The sequence below is a fragment of the Strongylocentrotus purpuratus genome, unplaced genomic scaffold, assembly GCF_000002235.5.
Source record: "Strongylocentrotus purpuratus isolate Spur 01 unplaced genomic scaffold, Spur_5.0 spur5_scaffold_16, whole genome shotgun sequence".
NCBI classification, from domain to species: Eukaryota; Metazoa; Echinodermata; class Echinoidea; order Camarodonta; family Strongylocentrotidae; genus Strongylocentrotus; species Strongylocentrotus purpuratus.
In genome coordinates, this window is record NW_022145601.1 from 12740450 (window position 1) to 12757699 (window position 17250).

The following is a 17250-nucleotide window of genomic DNA, read 5'->3' on the forward strand; positions in this document are numbered from 1 at the left end:
TCCTTTGATTTCAAAACCCACTCGTATTACATCTTATAAAGCATCATTAATAGATAATATATTTACTAATACAATTCATAAAAGTAAATATTCAGGACTCATCTATTCCGATCTCTCTGATCATTTCCCTATATATTGTTTATGTAAAGATAACGAAAATTATTTTGTTCCAACTTACAATAAGAATTATAAGAAAAGATTAGTCGATGACAGAGGAATATTTATGTTCAAGGAGAAACTTGGTACAACTGATTGGCACACAATATATGATAACAATGATGTAAATGTATGTTATGACTATTTTATTGACAAGTTTTGTACGTTATATGATGAATGTTTTCTTGTATGTACTTCAACATCACGCAAATTTAGTCATCAAGTACAATTTAAGAAACCCTGGATAACTAATGGCATTTTGAGATCAATTAAGCGTAAAGATAGAATGTATAAAGTTGAAGTTCATAACATACATTAAATACAAGGAAAAAAATAATATATAATGATTACAAAAACAGGTTAACTTCTATAATTAGAGCTTCGAAAGCTGAATATTATTCTAGACTATTCTATATAGTCAAAGGTGACATGGTTAAAACGTGGCGAGAAATTAATAATTTACTTGGAATAAATAAACATAGTTCATTACCACAGAAAATGTTTTATGAGAATTCATCTTTCCATTCTTCAAAAGATAAAGCGCAGGCTTTTAACTCTCTTTTTATCAACATGGCTAAAAAACTTTCAGCGTCAATTCCAAATTCATCTAAATCATTTAACGACTTTTTGACTGCACCATGCATGTCCTCTTTGTTTCTGAATCCAACCTCCTCTCATGAAATAATTAGTCTCTGTCATGAACTCAAAATGTCTAAAGCAACCGGTCCAGATGATGTATTAACTTCTGTGTTAAAAAAATGTATACACTTTTTTGTAGACCCATTGTGCAATATCTATAATAAATCTCTTGTCTCAGGAATATTTCCTAACAAACTTAAAGTGGCCAAAGTTATTCCGTTACACAAAAAAGGACCAGTAGGTAATATAGAAAATTACAGGCCAATTGCACTGTTGTCAACTTTTTCAAAATTACTTGAAAAGATTATGTTTAAAAGACTTTATACATTTTTGTTAAAAAATAATTCCTTAGCTTCAGAGCAATTTGGTTTCCGGAAAAATCATTCCACGTCTTTAAGCATATTAAACATTACAAATTATATAGCGCATGCATTTGATTCCTAGTCATGTTGCCCCGGTGCGTATTAAAGATGATGTTCTTAAGAAAACTGATATTGTTGAATTTTTAGGTATCAAACTTCATGAATCACTTGACTGGTGCCACCATATTACCCATATTTGTTCAAAAATTTCAAGGGGGGTTGGTATCATGTCATTCTTTAAAAAGACGTTGCCGAAACATATATTATTAACTGTTTACAACAGTATTGTTTTACCACATATCAACTACTGTAATATTATTTGGGGTAATACTTACAAGACTCATTTACATAAAATTCATATTCTTCAGAAACGTGCTGTTCGTATAATTTCTAATTCTAACTACAGTGTATATGACTTCAAGTGCTCCTTTGTTTTATGATTTGAAATGTTTGCCAGTCTTTGACCTCATAAAATAAAACAATTTAGTCTTCATGTTCAAATTTCATAAACAAGAGCTCCCATCAATATTTAATAACATGTTTAAAACAAATTCTTTTTACCATTCTTACGAAACCAGAAATAAATCAAACTATCATTACCCCTTTGTATGTACTTCCTTGACCCAACATACTTTAAAATTCCAGGGTATACATGATTGGAATTCTTTACCTTATGATTTAAAAAGTAGTTCAACCCTATCAAAGTTTAAATATTTATGTAAACAGTTCTTGTTTAAACAAATGAAGTGCACTGAGTAGATTTTTCTGTACAATGTTCTGCCTGCGGTGTGTGTTGGTGTGTCTGTGTGCATGTGAATGAATGAGGGTGGGTGTATGTTTGTTTTGATGTTTTACAATATTTGTTATAATGATTTGCTTGTATGATTACTTTTGTACAGGGCCCCATTCTCACAAGCTTTGCTTTTCTTGGGGTCCTTCCGATTTTGCTGTTAATTTGTTATGTGTTTTATTTTGAATTTTAATGAAAAATAAATGAAATGAAAAATGGAACAACTGCAGAATACCCCGCACGCCGAGAGTTCTGGACGCTAGCTAGCTTGGTTGATATGTAGTACATCATTAACAGCTTGGAAAGAGGTCACAGAAAATTAGACTTTGATTATTTATTGCTTTGCATTACTATTGATAAAGGCCCAAAACAACTGAATAAATACTGAGATTCAAACCCATAACAACTCCAACATTTTATTATGCTGTCCTTACTGATTGAGCTGATGATAGGTAGATTAAAGGTGGGTTTGCATGATTATTATAACCCTATTAGTGACCCTTACGGTTACCATTTGCACACGCGCAGGTTTAGCTACATTGTATCTAGTTAGACTCTCTGATTGGTGGCTCAAATGTGCGGGGTATTCTGCAGTTAAGCCTGGAAGTCTGGAGATGTGATGATTCATTTGACATTGAATGTTGATTGAACAAAATTCATTCAACATTACCTTTACCTTTACCCGAGATTCTGTCCTTGATCAAATCATGAGAAAAGTAGTAATTCACCCAACTTCCAAGTTGGTAGATTCAGCATGTGCGACAGTGCGAGTTATTTGTGTTTTGTAGGAGTATTTGTCACCTGTTCTCTGTTGCAGCTCGTCTTTCTAGCTAAATGTATGAAAAAAGTCAATTCAAGCAGAGAATAAGAAGGGGGAAGCAGCCTAAAAAATTGTTTGTGTGTGTATGTTTTGAGAGAGAGAGAGAGAGAGAGAGAAAAAAGAGAAAGAGAGAAAGAGAGAGAGAGAGTGTGTGTGTAACAGCTATTGTTTTTGTGTGCAAAGCCAGAATAGAAAATAAATTAAAATGGAATTAAACTTCTAACTACATGTTAATTTCAAACATTTAAAAATGAGGTCGTAAATATAGCGAAGTACTGTTTTTTTTTTTTTACTGTACTTGCCAGACGATATTATTTGGTCTACATCGATGCTTTTTATATCAAATGAAGCATTCTTTTGCTCTCTACATGTATGTCATGATAATGCTTCATAGTCAAGAGGTTAATTCCCCTTTAATTTTTTTTCCACAACAAGAAAAGTACAAAGGTGTACAAACTAAGGTGTATCATTTGCTTAATGAGGCAAACAGCTACTTTAATAAAAATCAAAAGACGATAAAAAGTCATCAACAAAATAGTAATGACATTGAATGATTTTACAAAAGAAAACATTAAAACATCAATGTTGGAGGAGGAAGGATTATTGCGGGGAGCAGGCCTCTCGCCAAGAAATTAAAAACGTGTGGCGCGACCCGAGGGAAAATTTGACCCCCCCCAAAAAAAGTAAAAATTTGATTTTTTTTTTTTTTTTTAAATTTAAATTTATTTTTTACAAGTATTACAAGTAATTTGATGAATTTTTAATACCATACCTGCCAACCCTTACGAATAATTCAGAATATTCTGTTTTTGGGGATTTCTAGGACCAGAAATTCCAGAATTTTCTGATTTTTTTTTTTTTTTTAAGAACGCGTGGCGCTAGGTCGGGCCCATCAGGAATGCGTGGCGCGCGCGCCACGCGTTATCTGTGTACGCGAGGGCCATGGCGGGGAGCCAACAGGAAGACAGTATAATCCTCATGTTAAAATATAATGGTATATTTAGTTTTACTCAATACCAGAGAACAGCCCATTTTTGTGGAGACATGTTGTTTTGTGACTTCTGTCACATTGAAAATATAATTCCTGTAGACCTACAGTCTACTACAAACAAAAGTTCTTGCATATAAATTACCAGCTGTGGCGAGTGTGATTACCGGTACTGCTTAAAAGTTTGATGACATGAAGTACAGTGGCAGAATTAAAAATGCAGGATGAAAACATCACAGTTAACTGGGCACTCAACATATATGAACATTTTTCAATATCTTATGATAAAAATGATAATATGGAATTTGAAAATGAGTGCTTTCAGTGATGTACTGTACATATGAAGAGCTCAGCTCCAAAAGGTACCTGTACTACATGTACATGTACAGGGGTACATCCATTTTTTTTTTTTTAATGTACACATTTCCAGTAGCTTCATACACTGACACTTCCAAAAAGCTGAATTTCCACAAAAAAGTAAAAAAAATGGCATTCCAACAGATACTGTATCCATCCAAGTTATGCATTGTAACTTGCATTAATATGCAAGATTTTCGGTTCCAAAAATGTACATCCACAAAATTAAAATAACAAATTCATGAAAAATATTTATGCAGACTAAGATATTTTTAAAGAGTGGTTTTATACTTGTACCATACAATAGTATAATCAGCCAAAGTATCATTCCAAACTGAAATTGCAACTATGATAATTAAAAAGTCATGTCAGAACTTGAATTTATGGATGTACCGGTAGTACCTTTGAGAACCGAGCTCTTCATACAGTGTATGTACACAAAGATTTTGAATCATACAATAGACAGAAATTACAGATTTATTACTGGTTTGATCATTTTTCAAACTTTAGTTAACCCCTTTTCTTTGGAAAAAGCCACCCTGCTAACCATAATCAGGAAGCGTGTGTTTGTGACTCCAGCGGTAGCAGACAAAAGATTGTGATGTATTTCCCTGTCTGTTAGCGTATTGACTCTTGGTAAACACTGATGTTTACTTGTTAAATATCTGAATGAGATGAGGAAACAAGTGCTTTATCAATTCCTCCGTACATACATGTAGTGTATGTGTCAAGTGAAGGCTTGAAATGTAAATGTTACAGTTGATATGGCTTGTTTTAGATGGCTTGTTAATCACTTTGTTCCTTGTAAAATGTAACATGTACTGTGAAACCTGTCTATAAAGACCACCCAAGGGAGACAAGAAAAATGGGTTATATAGACAGTTGCCTAAAGTAATTGTTTCAATGAGAAACTATTTTCAAGGGAAACAAAAAAATGTAGTCTTTGTAGATAGGGGGTCACTAAAGCAGGTTTGACCGATGACTGGGGTAATATATGTAAAGCGCTTTGATATGGCCCTCCTGAAAAGCGCCATATAAGAAATAGTATAGTATTAATGACTGCTTTGAGAGAAATAGTTGTTTTTATACGCTCAAGGGAAGGTTAGAATTGTGCTATTACCCGAGGCGTGCCGAGGGGAATAGCCCAATTGTAACCTTCCCGAGAGCGTATAAAAACAACTATTTCTCGAATATTAAAGCAGTCATTAATACTTTTATATGCCGAAAAAAAATAGACTAAAAAATAAAAAATAAAAAATACTTCTTTTTTTTGTCGAAGGTGAGAGTCGAACTCTTGTGTACATTGAGTGATGAATCTTACACCAACGCCTTACACCACTCGGCCATCGCGCGCTCTTCACATGCTTGGCAGTTTTGTACGCTATATACATTAAAATGGATTGAAACCGGCTTCGCGTGTGATGAATGCTTCGCAAAAGCTCCATATACGGACTCTTCTTTTACTTTTGCAATGCATATTGGCACGAACTTAGATCAAGATCTATCGGCAGATGTTGTTTTTTTGTTTTTGGAAGTTTATTTTCGTCTTCATGTCAACAATGCAAGATAAAATTGTCGGTAAGATCGATCGAGATTCAATTGTATTGAAATTACCGACCAATTATTCGCACACATACGGTATCCTCCATCGCTCAAACCATTTTTTAACATGTAAACCTATGGGGTAACCATGGAGGCTGACCTATTTTTTTAATAACCATGGTTATTAAAAATATTAAATGTTTTATGCATGGTTACCGGGAATTTTACAGGAACAGTTGAAGTTTATGAATGCAATTTCGACCAATCAGATGGCTGGATTACTTAAGTGAGGTATATAATTATTATTATTATTATATTACATTTATATTCACACTATTAGACAAAAGAAGAAAAAAAAGATAAAAAAATACAAATTATTAATGCCTGACATAGATTATTCAGTGTCTGTTGTTGAAAATGTATCATTCTTCCCCCCCATAAAGATTATTTAAAAAAAGAGAAATTTCCTTTAGAGTTTAAAGTTTATATTTTTTTTCCTTAACCTGTCTTCAGAGTCTTCAGAGATTCGTATACCGTTAGTTCTTCAGCTCTCATGTTCTTTATTTTGTCACTCCCACTGGTGTTCATCTCTTGTGTAATTTGTGCAATGACCTTTATAGCCAAAAAGCCTATAGACCCACAGAGAGATGTTATATTTGCTATATAGCCTTTTGGGCGACAAAGGCAATCTTTCTGGTTACCCTGGAGGATCTTAGGTGATCATTGGAACTTGGACAATTGCTATAATTTTGCAAACCCGACAGTGTATTTGGGTAATTCCATATATTAGGGACCCACTTTGAGACATTTTTGGTGTCCCACTTACATAAGGAATCCACACATATTTGTGGCTCTGAGTAAAGACTTAAATAGTGGAGTGAGATTGTAAAGTGATTCTAGGTATGAGAATGCAATATTATGCTTGGAAATCACTTTACCATCTCACTCCACTACCGTAATTAAGGTTGTATAAACCGTCCTCGTGTATTAACCGCACCCCTCTTTTTCACCCTTTTTTTTTCTGACTTAAAAAACAGTAGAGGACCTAGGATAGAACCTTGTGGTACGCCGTGTAATAGAAGAAAAATTGGAGGAATTATTTTTATCAACTACATATTGAAATCTATCAGAAAGATTACTTTCAAACCAAGATGACAAACAAATTTGAGTGTTGTTCTAGTTTCCGAGTGGTGAGTCAACCAGTGAAAAAAATACACGGGGGCTCAGGGCGAAATAGCCCCCGAAATGCCCAAAAGAGCCCCCGAAAATCAGAAAAGAGCCCCCGAAAATTTGCATAGAGTTCAATACAAAACAAATTTTAGAATGTTATTTTCATGCAGGCAAGGTTGAAAAGTAGCCCCCGAAAAATAAATATTAATTTTTTCCCTGGAGTCAACACACCGATTACTGAGCTGGGAGACATTGCCAGGCATAGCACCAGGTGGAGGGGCATAAATCGAAACTTACGGTATTTATGTCGTTAACTCAGAGCCACTAAGACCCCTGTTACACATGCGTCGGCTTTTAAAGCGGGCCCCGGGGGCGGCCTCACACCTGCAATTTTAAGCCGCCTCGAGATCATCAAACCCCTGTTACAAATGATCTCGGGCCCGCAATTTTGCGTCTACACATAGGCCGGCCTCACGTCGCCTTTTCACGAGCTGACGTTGGGGAGGACTCCAGAAAGACAGAAACAGAAAGTGATAGGATGATAAAAACAAAGAATAACATAAGAGAAGGTGATAGAAGGAAGAAACAAAGAATAACATAAGGAAATACAGAAAGACAAAGTAATAGAATGATAAAAACAAAGAATAACATAAGGAAAGACAGAAAAAAGTGATAGAATGATAAAAACAAAGAATAACATAAGGAAAGACAGAAAAAGAGAGTGATAGAATGATAAAAACAAAGAATAACATAAGAGAAGATGAAAGAAGGAAGAAACAAAGAATAACATAAGGAAAGCCACAAATAGAAAGTGATAGAATGATAAAAACAAAGAATAACATAAGGAAAGACAGAAAAGGAGAGTGATAGAATAATAAAAACAAAAAATAAAATAAGAGAAGATGAAAGAAGGAAGAAACAAAGAATAACATAAGGAAAGACAGAACGAGAAAGTGTGATAAAAACAAAGAATAACATAAGAGAAGATGATAGAAGGAAGAAACAAAGAATAACATAAGGAAAGACAGAAAGAGAAAGTGTGATAAAAACAAAGAATAACATGAGAGAAGATGAAAGAAGGAAGAAACAAAGAATAACACAAGGAAAGACAGAAAGAGAAAAGGATAGAATGATAAAAACATTTCACATAAGGAAAGACAGAAAGAGAAAGTGATAGAATGATAAAAACAAAGAATAACATAAGGAAAGACAGAAAGAGGGAGTGATAGAATGATAAAAACAAAGAATAACATAAGGAAAGACAGAAAGAGAGAGTGATAGAATGATAAAAACAAAGAATACCATAAGAGAAGGTGGCAAGCGCGCCCGATGTATTATGTTGATAATGATGACAGGTTACGTCACTTCCGCTTATAAGCCGGCCCCGAGTCCACTTTGGTGTTACACATACTGAGGCCGGCCTCAAACCACATCCAGAGGTGGACTGAGTCAACCTGGCCTCAGTCTGGCTTTTCGAAAAAAGTTGGTGTTACACATACGTCGAGTCGACTCTGGGGCCGGCCTCAGTCCACTTTCAGACGTATGTGTAACAGGGGTCTAATACATGTGGGTTCCTTATAAAGTGGGACACCAAAAATGTAACAAAGTGGGTCCCTAATACATTTATGTAGAGAAGGGCTTCAAACTAACGTTTTTTTTTAAGAGGGTCATGATTTGAGTTTTTAGACTCTATATATTACATGAGCCCTATTCAAGAATGTTTGCATTTTAGGGTGCAGACTTTTTGGTGCTCATGAGAGTCGAGCCGTGAATAATGGGTTCTATTGAATTTGTGAATTGCAGATTTTCACTGCATGTTGCACGATTGTTCACTATAGAGTACCAAAGTGCTTACATGTACATCATACTCGCTCGTCGTCCTGGTTACTGGTTCTAAACAATAGAGCATACTCATGAGGTTCTCTGTGAAATCATTCAAGTACCGGTAATGGGGTGGAGCAGGGCAAATCTAATGTTTGGGGCAGGCGTGATCACCACACCATTGTTTGGAACCAGCAACCTTGATGACTTGGCCACTTTGGTAGTCTATAAAATTTGTTTAATGTTTTTAGTTACTGTACATGTACATGTACTGTACTATGATTCAAGATAGTGCATTAAAGGGATTGGGTAACTTTGTCTCAGATTCTGAAACAAAATCTTGGATTTAGCTCATGCTGCAATGCTAATTTTAAACCTTTACACCTGTAGGTCAGTCAGGAACCCCATGACTTTTACAAGCCAATCGCCTGTCTGATTATCAAGATATTTATTTTTTGCATTTTCCTAACGGTTTTCATAACACTACAGTCTATTAGGGAATATGAGTACCGGTATGGTAAAACCGGTCACTCAAAGATTTTTACTTTTTTGAGGCACTTCTTGGTAATTTTGAAGCGCAATTTTTTAGGGCTTCAATATTACACCATATCACAGACACTGACAACACGGTCACGTACTGTAGGGCCATGCATCTCAGATTTAACATTGTTAAACGATGCCTTTAAGCCATATGTGAATGCTATTACTGTCAGCAGAATGATAAATGACCAATTAATGAGTTTTTTTAAAGGGAAAAAAGTAACACATTACGTATTCAGAATGTCAAGTGACTCAGTGAGTTGAATATATTTCTTTTTACCCCTCAATAACGCATACCACGTATCCTAAGCAGATCAAAGGAACACAATTAAAGAGGTCGTTTCGCAAGGCCAATAGAGAATTTAAAAGAGGAGTAGCCAAGAAAATGTAATGCTTCATGGGTTTATAGAATGTCTCATGTGCACTTTGTAATTTATGAAACCTAAATCTCTATTTTTTTCTTGTATTTTTGTTGTTGTTGGTAGCAAACATATGGTTGTAACACAATTATTTGTCCTTTCAACCTTTGTCGCTTTGTGTTTTCTTTCTTGCTACCGGAGTGCTGCGTAATAGTACATGTAGATCTTACACTGTATAGAATTTGAATGAAAGAAAAACGCTATTAATCTTTTCGTCTACCGTCTCGCCCGAGGCTGTAAAGACTTTGTATGATTAAGGTACATAACAAATACAGTTTACTTATACAATTACATGTATATCATTGTTAGGTATTTGAACCAGATACTGCTAAAGCCTTGCCATATTTCATTATTACATGAGAGTGCAAAGTCCCACAGTATGAAAGAAAACATTTTTCGGAAATGTTTAGTCTTCAAATTTTGTTATCCATGTATTCAGTGGGAATGTGCTTACTCTGTCAATATGAGTGGTGGCTAGACTGCACAATGTACTTTTTTTTTTCTTCAATGTTTTAAACGTTTTTGTCTCGCCTGCGTAGCAAAAAGCGAGACATAGGCGCCGCTTTTCCGCTTTTCCGCTTTTCCGGCGGCGACGGCGGCGTCAACATCAAAAACTTAACCTAAGGTTAAGTTTTTGAATTTTTGATATAATTTTTAAAGTATAAGTTCTTAGTCAATGAAACTTTGACTGTAGGGTAATCAAGTATCCCCAATCATGTGAGTAGAATTTCAGATCACAAAATCAAGGTCAAAGGTCATTTCAGGTCAACAGACTTGGACTATGTTGTAGCATCATCATCGAAAACTAAGTTTTTGAATTTTTGATATAATTTTGAAAGTATAAGTTCTTAGTCAATGAAACTTGGACGGGGATTTAAAATTTCTACTCAGAATCGAGAAATTCATTATCTATGCTAATTTATGCAAATTTATTCGAAATCACAAAAAAGGCTTCTTCTCCTTCATTTCTCGACCGATTTTCATTTGGTTTGCTTTATATCGTAGAGCTAACTTTGGTACACTAATCTTCTACACAGAGTTTTGAAATTGTTCTCCATTAATTAATTATGGTAATTTATGCAAATTTATTCCAAAAATAACAAAAGTTGCTTCTTTTCCCTCATTTCTTGACCAATTTTGATTTGGTTTGCCTTATCTGGTAGAGCTAAATTTGGAACACTAAACTTCTACACAGAATTGTGAGATTTTGCTCCATTGATTATTTATGGTACTTTATGCAAATGAAATGAAATTATGTCCCTTCCAGGGCATCAAATTTTTATTTTTTGACCAGTTCAAAAGTGTACCACATAAAATTTACGATATTTGTTGTTGCGGGATGCGGATGAGCGCTACGTCATTGACGTTCTGGTTTATCATATTGAATTGCGTTATGCAGGCGAGACCGCCGAGAGCATTTCCCTTGTTTTTTACCTTGAGTGCATATTCCTACATCTATATGGATAAAATGAAAGGAAAACTGTTCTCACATGCTCTTTACAAAATTTTATCATCATTATTTTTCCTCCTCCTCCTCCTCCTCCTCCTCCTCCTCCTCCTCCTCTTCTTTTTCTTCTTCTTTCCTTTTCTCTTTCTCCTTCTTTTGAACTTCTCCTTTTCTTCTTCATCTTCTTCTTCTTCTTCTTCTTCTTCTTGAATACCTTGAATACCAAAGCTTCTGGAAGAAAGCCGTCTCCAGCTGCCAAGCTTCCAGGTCTAACTTCAAGGGGTGGGGGGGATGTCCCAGCTTCCGGGTCTTGCACCATAGTCATTTTTTTTTACATCTGTATCTTTCTTGCTGGGTCTCTTTCTTCTTCTTCTTCTTCCTCCTTCTTTTTCTCTTCTCCTTCTTCCTTTTCTCATTCTCCTTCTTTTGAACTTCTCCATCTTTTTCTTCTTCTTTTGTTTCTTTTCTTCAGTATTATCTTTAATAAGTTTTTTTCTGTATCTGTCTGTAAATAACACGATTTTAACTTACTAATTTTGTACATGTATGTCAGGGACCCCGCTGAAAATTGAAGCCCTCAAGCTTTCGTTGGTTATCCTGTTCAAGCTGAATTAATTTTGATCTGTTATTCTTTTACATTGTTGTATGTTGGATGCTTGGCAAATAAAATAAATCAATCGATCAGTGGCAAAAAATACTTGGGAGCAGTGAGCAATTTAGCTCAAAAGAGCGTTGATAGAAAATAAGAATAAAAACAGTAAAATGTGTAAATATCGCTGTCAGGAAATAGAACTTTAAAGATAAAGACCAGTTCTGGTCGACATGCGATTGCATTGTGAAAGAAACGTTGTGGAATCGATCAGAAAAGGTTGATCATCCAGTATATAAGTATTGGTGTGTAATGCAAGGTTCTGGAATCATCAAATGATAAGAAATTTGCCCAAGTCTTCGTAAAGTTACAAGCACTGTACACAGAAATATGTAAATGGGACTACGCACACATGCAAATTATCTATTTGGTCCCAATAGATAAACTAATTTACCAAATATATCAATTAGTAGGCGGTTTCCTGGCAAATTTGTTATCATCATGTATTAGTCATAACATATTCTTTCACATGATTAATAATAAGAGCTTCCATTTCTTTTTTTGAGAGGGGGGCGGTTCCAAAACTAGTCTTTACCTTTAATATTCTCCCCCAAATCCTTAAAGAACTCCCATGCATACATGTACATATGAAATGCACAATTTCAGTGCTCACTGTGATCTGTGATTACTTTAATACATGTAGACAGAGGTTTGGATGATTCTGTGATTTTCTTTGTGTGTACCCAACCCTAGCCTTTGATAATTTGTGGTTACATTTTGTTTGTCTGTCTCATCCACTCCCTCCTCCGCTCCCTCCTATTAAGACTCAGACAATAGCCATTTCTGTAAATTCTGTGCACACATTGATCGAGCTGAGCTCTGTCTGAGGGTGCTACTGCATAACCACAACGATGGTGGTATACCGTACCTTCTTTGGTACATTTTTTCATACAAATGAGGTGCTGAATTATTCAATATTTCATTCTGCATCATTGCATTACCACTTGCTCTGCCCCTTTGATCCATAAGTACATATGAATAGTGCAATAATATGCTCACAGATTTTAATACATGCAGTATTTATGTATTGCAAAAATGTACTTTAAGGAGAAGTAACTAACAATCCTGCTAAAAATGAACTTTTAAAGAGCTTTAAAGGAAGGAGCATGTGCTCCCCCCCCCCCCTCATGAATGGAAAAAGGAATGACAGAGGAAGAGAAGGAAAAAACAAAAATGAGAAAAGGAATATAAAAGAAGATAATTTACCCTCACCCCCAATTGACGACCTTGTAAATTTACTTCAAATTTCATCAATTTACACAAAACATTACATTGTTGTAAGACCTGTACCCCTTTCTCTCCCCTATGATGCCATAGGGGCAGTGCCCCGGTCCTTCATGGTAGGCCCCAAGCGAAGCCTATGCTCAATTGCTCATATGAACATTATATGAGCCAGCGTCATGGCAGGGCTACTTGCTAATGATGAGATCTCCTCGTCTGAATTAGCGTTCATGCCATTAATTTTAAGCACTTTAAATGACATACTGGGATTTTCGTATTCATAGTGGATGAGACCACGCGCTTGCAGTACAAATAACACACACAGAGACACACTCACACACACTCACAAAAATCAATAATAAAACATGTTTTTGCACAACTTAGCGCTAGAATATAAGTATACACAAATTAAAGATTTGCTAATTAAAAAACAGTGGATCTCACCAGAATTTTGCTTCGTTGATTTTTTTTCATGTACATGTATATGGTGCTAAATTTTCATCTTACCCCGGTACATTAAAATTCTCATCTAGTTCATCTATGTAGCATGAGTATTTTCCAAAGGATTGGGAGGATCAGTTTCATCTCCTGTCATATTGGCGCTAATTACTTTTTATTTTGCCTTTTACATATTTTATTATTATGATTATTATTATTTATTCGGCAAAGACAAAGAAAAATCAGTGAATTAATACAAAATGAGTACCGGTACATTTGGAAGAGAGTCACACGGATGCCAGGAAGTGAACTTAATAACTACCGGTATAATCCGAAGGTCTTCTTTTCCAATCCATGTGACTTTACAGTAATTTTTTTGTTTTCAATTGTAGGGAATTGAATACTAAGATACTTATTTTGAAAACGGTTGGAAGGAATTGGTTTCACCTCTTGTCATATCAACGTAAATTACATTTTGATTTTAACTTGTGTAGGGAATTATATACTATTTGATGAAAATATCAACCCAGATCAGACAATTTTTTCGAATTTGCATTAAATAAAAAAACAATCAAAGCAAAACAAAAAAAACCCTCAAAACAATCACAACAAACATTGAATTTGAAGAATATGTTTTTGTAGACTACCGGTACTTGCATAGTCCATTATTTTTCATCATTCATTTTCCCACAGTCACAATATTATAACTTGGCAGTGCCAGTTACATGTAGGTACCCTCTCCATAGGTAGTTCTGAATCTCTAGAAGTGTTTTTGATACAAAATGTAACAAAAGGCTATTTGTTTGTCTGAATCGTCTGTAACGCACGAGCTGCACCCCAACAGAAATACCTTTGAAGGAGGGAGCATAATAGAGATAGGCTGTGATCTGTTTTCAGGTCTGTTTCATACAGTTGATCATGCACAAATATTATGATCTAGGTTGATATTTTTACTTGTCAAAATGGTATTTAAAAAAGACCCTTGACAACTTGGCTTCAGTGGTTTCCATACAATGGCAGTCAACCATAATCATCTTATGATCCCACTGTTTGCACTGTATTTTATATTTAAAGGTGAAGACCAGTTTTGGAAACGCCTCCCTCTCAAAAAATGAAACGGAAGCTATTATTACCAATCGTGTGAAAGAATATGTTTCAACTAATATGTGATGATACAAATTTTGCCGGAAACCGCCTACAAATTGATATATTTGGTAAATTATTATATCTATCTATCAGGACTGGATAGATATCTCATAGTCCCATATACATCTTTCTGTGTACAGTGCTTGTAAGGTTACCAAGACTGGGCCAAATTTCTTATCATTTTGATGATTCCAGAACCTTGCAGTACACACCAGTATACATGTATGCTAGATGATCAATCTTTTCTGATCGATTCCACAATGCTTCTTTCACAATGCAATTGCATGACCACAATTTGTCTACCGGTATACCTTTAAAGGGACTTTGTAACATTGTTCAGATGAGAGATAGTTATGCTAAGGTAGTGACTTCAATGCTAGATGTACAATTAAAGATAATCTGAAAATTTGAGCGAAAACGGACCATTATTCATGGTACAAATTGGGAAAAACTGATCCGATCGATTCCTTAATTCTCCCAACTATTATTACAATTTAATTACATTTTAGGTGAATGGAAATCTCACAAAGCAATAAAATGGCTCTACATTCCATTCCAGACATTCAAGTGTTTACAGATTTTTTTATAGCCTGTTTTTATGTCTTTTTTTCATGGAAAAACGGTTGGGAAAATTCAAAAATGGTTGGGAGAATTTAGATTCAGAAGCGCTTCCCATCGACGCCCGTTCAAAAACCTGTTGAACTTTGTTAAAAATCTTCATATTGTGTGAATTAATTTAGGATTTGGGGCATCGTAGTTGGATAATCCATACATACATACACACATAATTTTACGTGTTTTGCATCCTGATTCAACAGATTTGTGAAATCAACCATCACAATGTTACTAAGTACCTTTAACTCCCCGAATCATAGTAAGCTATTAGTCATGCTCAGTAACTCTTAACAAGCAAATGAAAGCTTATAAATATAACACATTAGACTCTTTAGAGGCATCTCTCTCTTTGGCCAATTACAGTGTATTTGGTATGAACATACTTATGTTGTTCAGATGAGAGATAGTTATGCTAAGGTAGTGACTTCAATGCTAGATGTACAATTAAAGATAATCTGAAAATTTGAGCGAAAACGGACCATTATTCATGGTACAAATTGGGAAAAACTGATCCGATCGATTCCTTAATTCTCCCAACTATTATTACAATTTAATTACATTTTAGGTGAATGGAAATCTCACAAAGCAATAAAATGGCTCTACATTCCATTCCAGACATTCAAGTGTTTACAGATTTTTTTATAGCCTGTTTTTATGTCTTTTTTTCATGGAAAAACGGTTGGGAAAATTCAAAAATGGTTGGGAGAATTTAGATTCAGAAGCGCTTCCCATCGACGCCCGTTCAAAAACCTGTTGAACTTTGTTAAAAATCTTCATATTGTGTGAATTAATTTAGGATTTGGGGCATCGTAGTTGGATAATCCATACATACATACACACATAATTTTACGTGTTTTGCATCCTGATTCAACAGATTTGTGAAATCAACCATCACAATGTTACTAAGTACCTTTAACTCCCCGAATCATAGTAAGCTATTAGTCATGCTCAGTAACTCTTAACAAGCAAATGAAAGCTTATAAATATAACACATTAGACTCTTTAGAGGCATCTCTCTCTTTGGCCAATTACAATGTATTTGGTATGAACATACTTATGTTGTTCAGATGAGAGATAGTTATGCTAAGGTAGTGACTTCAATGCTAGATGTACAATTAAAGATAATCTGAAAATTTGAGCGAAAACGGACCATTATTCATGGTACAAATTGGGAAAAACTGATCCGATCGATTCCTTAATTCTCCCAACTATTATTACAATTTAATTACATTTTAGGTGAATGGAAATCTCACAAAGCAATAAAATGGCTCTACATTCCATTCCAGACATTCAAGTGTTTACAGATTTTTTTATAGCCTGTTTTTATGTCTTTTTTTCATGGAAAAACGGTTGGGAAAATTCAAAAATGGTTGGGAGAATTTAGATTCAGAAGCGCTTCCCATCGACGCCCGTTCAAAAACCTGTTGAACTTTGTTAAAAATCTTCATATTGTGTGAATTAATTTAGGATTTGGGGCATCGTAGTTGGATAATCCATACATACATACACACATAATTTTACGTGTTTTGCATCCTGATTCAACAGATTTGTGAAATCAACCATCACAATGTTACTAAGTACCTTTAACTCCCCGAATCATAGTAAGCTATTAGTCATGCTCAGTAACTCTTAACAAGCAAATGAAAGCTTATAAATATAACACATTAGACTCTTTAGAGGCATCTCTCTCTTTGGCCAATTACAGTGTATTTGGTATGAACATACTTATGTTAAAGATGAAGTTGAGTTCTGCATGGTCATGCGATTGCATTGTGAAAGAAACGGTGTGGAACCGACCAGAAAAGGTTGATCATCTAGCATATAAGAATTTGTGTGTATTGCAAGGTTCGGGAATCATCAAAATGATAACCAATTTGACCAAGTTACAAACACTATACACAGACAGATGTATATGGGACTACACGAACACGTGGCGTAAAAAGCCGGCCCCCGATTTTTACGATGTTACATGCATATTTAGAATATGAAGGCATTTGAAGAGCCATGCTTTTCAGGGAACATGTCTTATCTGATGTTCTTCCACACTTCCATAATAAGAATGAGTAACGCTCACAAATTATTTTTCACCTCTTCCCAGAACTCAACCTTCTCTTTAAGCCTACATGTACA

At 35.0% G+C, this 17250-nt stretch overlaps 1 protein-coding gene across 4 annotated transcripts in view; it reads left to right on the forward strand.

The window, feature by feature from the left end:
• The window catches only part of LOC756696 (putative N-acetylated-alpha-linked acidic dipeptidase), a 51974-nt gene that overhangs the window by 752 nt on the left and 33972 nt on the right, over positions 1-17250 (forward strand). The gene's annotated exons all lie outside the window — the stretch shown is intronic.